The following is a 9,995-nucleotide window of genomic DNA, read 5'->3' as shown; positions in this document are numbered from 1 at the left end:
AATTTATTTAGATTTGTTTTATGGCTCAGAATATGGTGTATGTTGATTAATGTTCCAGTTTTATTTCTTCCTTTCTAGTCTGTATGCCTTTATTTATTTTTCTTGCCTTATTGAATTAGCTAGGACATCTAGTACATTGTTAAATAGGAGTGGTGAGAGTGGACATTCTTGCCTTATTCCAGATTTTAGAGGGAAAGTATTCAGTATCATTAAGGTTTCCATTTGTTCACTGCCGATTATAGAAATAACGATTGTTCTGTTGTCATTGTATCCTTAAGTAGGACTTTCATAGATACTTTTTACAAGGCTGAGAAATTCCCTTCTATTCCTAGTTTGCTTTAGTGGTTATCATGAATGAATATTTAACTTTTGCAAAGGCTCTTTTTGTATTAACAATATGACCATGTGATTTTTCGCCTTTAATCTGTTAATATGGTGGATTACATTGATTCTGAATGGTTTTTGTTGTTTTTTTTTTTAAAGATTTATTTTTATTTATTTAATTCCCCTCCCCTCCCCCGGTTGTCTGTTTTCTGTGTCTTTTTGCTGCGTCTTGTTTCTTTGTCCGCTTCTGTTGTCGTCAGCGGCACGGGAAGTGTGGGCGGCGCCATTCCTGGGCAGGCTGCTCCCTCCTTCGCGCTGGGCGGCTCTCCTTATGGGTGCACTCCTTGCGCGTGGGGCTCCCCTACGCGGGGGACACCCTGCGTGGCTCGGCACTCCTTGCGCGCATCAGCACTGCGCATGGGCCAGCTCCACACGGGTCAAGGAGGCCCCGGGCTTGAACCGCGGGCCTCCCATGTGGTAGCGGACGCCCTAACCACTAGGCCAAAGTCCGTTTCCCTGATTCTGAATGTTGAACAAATCTTGCAGTCATGGAATAAACACCATTTGGTCATGAAGTATTATTCTTTTTGTATACTGCTGAATTCTACTTTATTGAGGATTTTATGTCATAAAGAGTAATGGTCTGCAGTTTATTTTCTTGTACTGATTTGTCTGGTTTTGGTGTCAAGGTAATTTTGGTCACATAAAATGAGTTGGGAAGTGTTTCCTCCTCTTCTTTATTTTTTAAAATATTTGGTATAATTTACCAGTGACATCCTGGAGATTTCTATTTCAGAAGCTTTTTAACTACAAATTCAATTTCCTTAATAGATATAGGCCTATTCAGGTTATTTATTTCTTTTTGGTGAGTTTTGGTAGTTCACAGCCTTCAAGAAACTGGTCCATTTCATTTAAGTTATCAAATTTAAAGACATAATGTTGTTCATAGTATTCCCTTAGTATCTTTTTAATGTTCGTGAGGTCTTGAGTGATATCCCCTCTTTCATTCCTGATATTGGTTATTTGTGTCTTCTTTTTTCCCTTGGTCATTCTGGGTAGAGGTTTATCAGTCATTGATTTTTCTTTTCAAACAACCAGGTTTGGTTCCATTGATTTCTTTCTGTTCTTTTTTCAATTTCAATTTCATTGATTTTTTTTTCCTCTTATTTTATTACTTCATTATTTCCTTGCTTCTGTTTTTTCTCTGAGTTTAATTTAATCTGCTTTTTAAATTTCTTAAGGTGGAAACTTTTATTATTGATTAGAGACCTTTCTCTTTTTTTCAAATATAAGCTTTTAATACTCTAAGCATTGCTTTAGCTACATTCCATGAATTTATATATGTTGTATTTTCATTTTTATTCAATTTAAAATATTTTCTAGTTTCTCTTGTGAATATCTCTTTTAACCATGAGTTATTCAGAAGACTTTTTTAATTTCCAAATGTTGGTAGGGAGAGATTTTCCAGATCTTACTGATTTCTAGTTTAATTCCTAATGATCAGAGAATGTACTTTGTATGACTTCAATTCTTTTAAACTTAAGATTTGTTTTATGGCACAGAAATTGTTTATGTTTATGAATGTTCTATGTGCAATTGAAAAGAATGAGTAGAGTGTTCTATAAGTTTCAATTAGTTCAAGTTGATTGGAGAGTTGTTAGGGTCTTCAATATTCTTGTTGATTTTCTTCCTACTTAAAATAATGCTGAAATTCCAAGTATAAATGCATATGTATCTATTTCTCCTTTCAGTTCCATCAGTTCTTTTTAGTTAATGAGAGATTCACATAAGATACAATTAACAATTAAAGTATATAATTCAGTGGCATTTAGTGTGTTTACAATGTTGTGCAAGCACAACCTGTCTCTGGCTTCAAACATTTTCATCACCCCAGAAGAACACTGTGTACTCATTAAGTAATCATTCCACATTCCCCACTCCCTATAGTCCCTGACAATACATATCTATTTTGCCTCTATGTAGTTGTCTATTCTGGACATTTCATATAAAAGGAATCATACAATACATGATCTTTTGTGTCTGGCTTCCTCCACTTAGTTCATTTTGAGGTTCATTCCAGTTGTAGCATTTATCAACATCCATTTTTATGGCTGAGTGATATTCCATTGTATATACATACAATTTGTCAATGCATTCATCCATTGATTGCCATTTGGGTTGTTTCCACCTTTTGGCTACTGTGAATAATGCTGCTGTAAACATTCATGTACCAGGTTCTTTGTGGACACATTTTCATTTCTCTTGGAAACATACATAGGAGTGGAATTGCTGGATCATATTTAACTTTATGTTTAACATTTTGAGGAATGACCAAACTGTTTTCCACACCTGTGGTACCACTCTACATTCCCACCAACAATGTATGAGAGTTTTTTCTCCACATCCTTGTCAACACTTCATATATATATATATATATATATATATATATATATATATATATATATATATATATTTTTTTTTTTTAATGATAGCCATCCTAATGGATGTAAGGTGGCAGCTCACGGTGGTTTCAATTTTCATCTCCTTTATGATAACACTATTTAACATCTTTTTATGTGCTTGTTGGTCATTTGTACATCTTCTTTGGGATAATGGCTATTCAAGTGTTTTGCCTCTTTTTTAAATTGTGTTGTCTACATCATGCTCCTTGAATACATAAGACTTCCATGTACATTTCTTAAGAATAAAGATATTCACTTATATAACTGCCTTAAGTACAGTTTTCAAGTTCAACAACTTAATACAAACCTTTCTGTCTATATTCCAAATTTTACATGTCCCAAAAATGTCCATTTGGGCCTTTTCTCCAGTTATTATTTCCAGTCCAGGATCATGTATTGCATTTAATTGTCTTTTTTTTAACTTTTATAAAAATAGATGTAAGAGTTTATTCTCCACCCCCCCCACCCCCACCCCCCACTGTTTTTGCTGACTGTGTGCATTTGCTGTGTGATCTGTATCTATTTCTCCTTTTGTCTTCTCATCTTTCTCCTCTAGGATTCACCAACATTCAATCCTGGGGACCTCTGATGTGGAGAGAGGTTCCCTGTCATTTGTGCCACCTCAGTTCCTGGTCTCTGCTGTGCTTCGCCTTTACTCTCCCCTTCATCTCTCCTCTGTTGTATCATCATCTTGTTGTGTAACTCACTTGCACAGGCACTGGCTCACCACGCAGGCACTGGCTTGCCATGCAGTCATTCGCACAGGTACTCGGCTCACCACACGGGCGCTGGGTTGCCATGAAGGCACGCTTTCTCTTCTTTTTCACCAGGAGGCCCCAGAGATTGAACCCAGGTCCTCCCATATGGTAGGCGGAGGCCTCATCACTTGAGCCACATCCACTTCCTTTTTTTTACCACTGTAGTTGAGTAATATGATTTAAAGTCTGGAAGTAAGAGTCTTCCAACTTTCCTTTTTCTTTTTAAGATATTTCTGGCTATTCAGGACACCTTGCCCTTCCAAATAAATTCAATAATCATGTTTTCCATTTATTTTTTAAAAGATGGTGGAATTATTGGAATTACATTGAATCTGTGTATCAATTTGAATAGACTTGACATCTTAATGATATTCAGTCTTCCAATCTGTAAGCATAGAATGTTCTTCTAATTATTTAGGTCTTTTTTGATTTCTTTTAACAATGAGTTGTAGTTTTCTGAATACAAGTGCTTTACATTGTTCATTAATTCCAAAATATTTGAGTTTTATCTGTCATATTTTATTTTCACCACTCTTTTGAGACTTATAGCTAGTTTTACTTATATAGTCTTCATTTCTAGACTCTCGTCCAAGACATTCTCTCCTGTCTTTTCTTTTCAGACTGTAACACACCCTTCAGTATTTCCTGCAAAGCTGGTCTCTTGGTTACAAACTCTTTCAGTTTCTGTTTAATTATGAATATTCTCAACTTGTCTTCATTTTTGAAAGGCAATCTTGCCAGATATAAGATTCTTGGCAGGAAGTTTTTCTCTTGCAGTATCTTAAATATATCACACTACTGTCTTGCCTCCATGGTTTTCTATGAGGAATCAGCATTTAATCTTATTCGGTATTCCTTATATATATATTTTAAGATTTATTTATTTATTTCTCTCCCCTCCCCCCCAGCCCGGTTGTCTGTTCTCTGTCTTTTTGCTGCATCTTCTTTGTCCGCTTCTGTTGTTGTCAGCGGCACAGGAATCTATGTTTCTCTTTGTTGCGTCATCTTGTTGTGTCAGCTCTCCGTGTGTGCAGCACCATTCCTGAGCAGGCTGCACTTTCTTTCACACTGGGCGGCTCTCCTTATGGGGCGCACTCCTTGCGTGTGGGGCTCCCCTATGCAGGGGACACCCCTGCGTGGCACAGCACTCCTTGCGCACATCAGCACTGCACATGGCCAGCTCCACATGGGTCAAGGAGGCCCGGGGTTTGAACTGCGGACCTCCCATGTGGTAGACGGACACCCTAACCACTGGGCCAAGTCCACCGCCTTCCTTATATGTTATGCATTGCTTTTCTCTTTGTCTTTGGCGCTTGACATTCTTATTAGTATGTATCCTGGAGTTGGTCTATTCAGATTTATTCAGAAGGGAGTAAGTTGTGCTTCTTGGACATGTATATCTATGCCCTTAAATAGGGTTGGGAGATTTTCTACCATTATTCCTTAGAATATTCCTTCTGCCCCTTTTCCCTTCTCTTCTCCTTCTGGGACACCCATAACACATATGCTTGCATGTCTTTTGCTGTTGTTTATTTTCCTGAGAACTTGTTCAATTTTTTCCATTCTTTTCTTCACCTGTTATTTTGTATGTTCAATTTGAGACCATTTCTTCAAGCTCATCAATGCTTTTTTCTGCCTCCTCAAATCTGCTATTATGATTTCAGTGTATTTTTAATTTCATGTATTGCACCTTTCATTCCTATTTTTCTATATATGCTTTCAAATTCTTCTTTGTGCTCATCCAATGTCTTATCCTCTCTTTAGCCATCTCATTGAATTTATTAAGAAGTTTTGTTTGAACATCTATGATTAGTTGTCTCAACTCCTTTATGTCATCTGCAGGCTTATCTTGTTCCTTTAACTGGGCAACATCTTGTTTCTTGGTGTGGACTGTAATTTTTTGTTGGTGTCTTGGCAACTGGCTTACTAGATGTTTTTATTCTGGGTGCAATTTCTCTCTTTAGTTTAGGGCTTTTTCTAACTTCTCTTGCCTTTTCTCTGTTGCTGGTTGTGTAGTAGGAGTCAAGGATATAGTTGGTGTTGCAAGCTGTGGAGACTCAAACTGCCCTCATTGACCCAGGGACCATTGAAGCTTCTCCCAAATTTCTCCTTTGCCAAGGATAGGGACAGAGCCACCACTGTGTTTAACAATCAAAGTTGTGCATACCTAGACTGTAGTTACCCAGAAAGACTGGTGAAGTTTCATGCCCCTTCTCCCCTACCTGGGGCAGGGATGGAGCTACAGGTGTGGGCCGCAATCTATGCCATGTGGGTACCAAATGACCACAGTTGCCATGATAGTTTTTTGACAATTCAGTCTGTGCCAGCCAAATGTTCCTGCAGTTACCCAGAGAGGCTGGTGCAGGGCTCACCAGTCTTTGTCTATACTGCTTTGAGTCTTGGAGTGTAGCTGCCATGAGTCCAAGCTTTCCCTGGCTCATACCGAGAATCAGAGGAACCCATTTTCCCTCTCTCCACTCTGGGATTTCCTCCATACTCTCTGGCTCACATGGGGTCCAATTTTCAAGATCTATGGCCAGGAATATAGGGTTCTCTGCCTATGCCACCACTACACCTATAGCTCAAGGACAGGAGCCCACCCTTGAGCCAAAACCAGCAGAGAAAAAAAAAAGGTAATTGTCTCACTTCTTCAGACCAGTGTGCCCAGTTTCCTGGCTCCTCTGTCCATAAAGATAGTTTCAGGGGGAAGCAGATGTGGCTCAAGCGTTGGGCTCCCAAACACCATATAGGAGGTCTAGGGTTTGATACCCAGGGCCTTCTGGGTGAAGGCAAGCTGGCTCGCATGCCCAGTGCAGGAGTGCTGGCCCACATGGAGAGCTGGCGCAGGAAGATGTAACAGAAAAGACACACAGAAGAGAGACATTAAGAGATGCAGCAGACCAGGGAGCTGAGGTGGTTCAAGAGAATGAGCGCCTCTCTCCCACTCTGGAAGGTCCCAGGACTTGTTCCCAGAGCTGCCTAATGAGAATACAAGCAGACACAGAACACACAGCGAATGGAGGCAGAGAGCAGGCAACTGGGGTGGGGATAGGGAGAAATAAATTTTAAAATCTTTAAAAAACAAAGTTTCAGGGAAGCAGATATGGCTCAAGCAGTTGGGCATCCACCTACCACATGGGAGGTCCTGGGTTCAGTTCTGGTGCCTCCTAAAGAAGCCAAGCAAGATAGCAAGCTGGCATGGTGAGCTGACGCAACAAGATGATGCAAGGAGGACACACGAGACACAAGTAGGGAGTAGAGGTGGCTCAAGCAATTGGGTACCTCCCTTCCACATAGGTCCCAGCTTTGGTTCCTGGTGCCTCCTAAAAAGTACACGAGCAGATAGAGAACACAAAACAGAGTGGACAGCGAGCGCAAACAAGTGGGGGAGGCAGTGGTTGAGGGGAAAAATATATCTTTAAAAAACTAAAAAAGACAGTTTTAGCTGTCTGAGCCATACTGCTGCATCTTCAAGGCAGGGCCAGGAGGGAAAGAAAAAAGAAATAAGATTTCACTTCATGTTCTCCAGTTCACAAAGCCCCTTTTACTGGTCTTCTGGCTCTAAGATGTTTTTTTTTTTTCATGGTGTTTTTGCTACCTGCACCATCATGAAGTTCCTTGACTGTATGCAGCCTGACCTCAAAAGTATAGCAGCTATGAGAAAGGAAAAATATGTGGAAACTCATTCCTGTATGGGGTGCTTCTTCAAATTTTGACTCCCCTCCCCAATCTGTTTTTAAAAAATTTTCAGAGTCCTCAAATAACTGTTTTCGCATTTTTTTTCAAAATTTTATTTGTAATCCATGGAAAGATAGGCCCTGGTGGGCTTATTCCATCTTGGCCAGCACCAGAAGTTGGGAAGCAACTTCTGAGAACTTAAGAATCTATGCTTGTCACAAATGCTGATGATGCCTCGCCCCGCCCCCCTCGTTCATGATTTTAAGCTTTTCACAGAAAACTGTTTCAGGGATCATTTGCTTAAACTCACATTGAATAGTTCTAAAAATTCTTCAATCTGATTGTCTTTTCACAAAAGACGGCCATTTCAGCTAGATTTGCATAATCTCACCTTGAGAAGTTAATTTTGAGAGCTCTTGAATTTGAGCTCATTTGTACAATAATTGTGGTTTTTCAAATAGATTTTGCCCAAATTCATGTGTGAGATTACTTTTTCAGATCTTGTTTTCAAAACTATTCTTTTTCATCTAAATTTGCTTAGACCCATGTTTGGGAAGATACTTTGTAAAGAATTTGTGCGTGGGAGCTTGTTTTAACAAAAATTGTGGTTTCATCTAGATATGTTCAAAATTACACTTGGTAGTTCCCTTTGAAAACAATTTGTGGAGCTGAGGTTTTGGTTTTCAGATTTTGTTTTTTACAGAACTGCTGTTATTTTCTCAAAACTGTGAGAAATTTAAGAAAAACTTGTGAAATTTGAGATTCTCACAAAAACTGAAGTGTGTATTGGAAAAGGTCGTTCTAGCCAGAGTTGAGGAAACTGGGAGTATTGTTATACAATTCCGGGGGTTATCAATCACTTTTTATCTAGGATAGGGTCACAAATTATGGCCTGTTAGCCAAGAAGGCTTTTTACATTTTTCAGAAGTTTGTTAAAAAGGAATGTGGCAGACGACATGTGGTCCACAAGCTTAAATTATCTGGTCCTGCACAGAAAAAGCTTTGACCATTCCTGTTCTATAGACACCACTCATTGACTGGGAAATGAAAGATGAGTTGTGAAACACAGTGGCTCTGCCTTCTGCCAAACCAGCCCAGACATACACTCTTCAGCCATTCCACCTGTCCTCCCTTCTACCCACTGCTCATACGTTAAGAGTTCAGTCCTTGAGGCTGTACTACCTCCTCTATGCTCCTCACTCCAGAAATACAATTAGCACTAAATACAATGCTTAAGATGCAGGATCAAGGAGTGGGCTACCTTGGTGTGCATCTAACTCCTTTTCTTCCCAGTTATCTCAGGCAAGTTACTTAACCTCTCTGGGTCTTTCCCTATCTACAAAATAGGAGTAAACAGGGCTATTCTGGGAGGATTAAAATGAAATAAAGCATGTAAAAGCACCCAGCATGTAAGATCTCAATAAATGCTGACTGGAAGCAAATGTGGCTCAAATGATTGGGCTCCTGCCTACCACACAGGAAGCCCGTGGTTCAGTTCCCAGTGCCTCCTGAAGACGACAGCAAGCTGGCACAATGGGCAGGCACGGGAAACTGACACAACAAGATGACACAAGAGACACAAGAAGGAAAACGTAATGTGAGACACAGCAAAGCAGAGAGCACAGACTCCTGGTGCCTCCTAAAGAGGACGAGCAGGACAGTGAGCTGGATCAACAGGCAGGCACAGCGAGCAGACACAACAAGATAAAGCAACAAGAGACAAGAGGAAAAACAGAGACACAACAAAGCAGGGAATGGAGGTGCCTTAAGTGATTAGGCGCCTCCCTTTCATATCGGAGGTTCCAGGTCTGGTTCCCAGTGCCTCCTAAAGAAACAAAGACAATGAACAGACAGCAACTACAAGCAATGATATAAATAATAAACCAACACTAGCTGTGTTATCTACTACCATATTCTGACAACCATTCATAAGCCACTGATTTCAAAATCTTTGTCTTTACTCTTCTCCTTCTGTGACAGACTAATAATTGCCACACCAACCCACCCCCCACCCCAGGGTCCAGCATCCCATTCCTTCTTTTAGCAATAAACTCCGTAAGTTTAAGTGAGCACACAATCATACAACTAGGGGCATTTTAATATCCTCTACAGGGTGCTAAGACTTGAGAACAAGTTCTGCCCAAAAGGTTTGGGCAATTTCTAGGCTACTTCCTCTTCCCCTTACTGTGGACTTGAACAAGGATGTGGGGATGGGGCATCAGCTTTAAACACGTAGATGAGAACTATATAAAGACAGTAACAAGATAGTGTGACACTAAATCCTTGGATGGTCTTATGGAACACAACTGCTTTACCCAAGGCCGGACCACTCACTACCTCAAAACTGTCTGAATGACCTCTCTGAGCCTAACTGCCCTGGCTTTAAACAGTTTGCCTTGTAGTTTGACTCACAGCCTCTGATTCCATACTCTACAGTGCTACTTCATTTATCTATTTATTTACTTATTTATTCATTAATTCCTCTCCCTTGCAGCCTGCTTGCTGTCAGCTGTGTCCATTCGCTGCGCGTTCTTCTGTGTCTGATTGTCTTCCTTTGTTGCATCATCTTGCTGTGCCAGCTATCCATGGGCGCAGGCCAGCCTGCCTTCAAAAGGAGGCCCTGGGATGCGAACCCCGGGATTCCCATATGGCAGACGGGAGTCCAATCGATTGAGCCACAGCCGCTTCCCTGATCTTTCTTAAAACTAGATACATTTGTGTTATTTTGTCTATTAAAGCCCAAAGCATTTAAAGCCTTTGTGAGATATCTCCA

This window comes from Dasypus novemcinctus, chromosome 23, assembly GCF_030445035.2.
Source record: "Dasypus novemcinctus isolate mDasNov1 chromosome 23, mDasNov1.1.hap2, whole genome shotgun sequence".
NCBI classification, from domain to species: Eukaryota; Metazoa; Chordata; class Mammalia; order Cingulata; family Dasypodidae; genus Dasypus; species Dasypus novemcinctus.
This window is presented reverse-complemented; position numbering follows the sequence as displayed.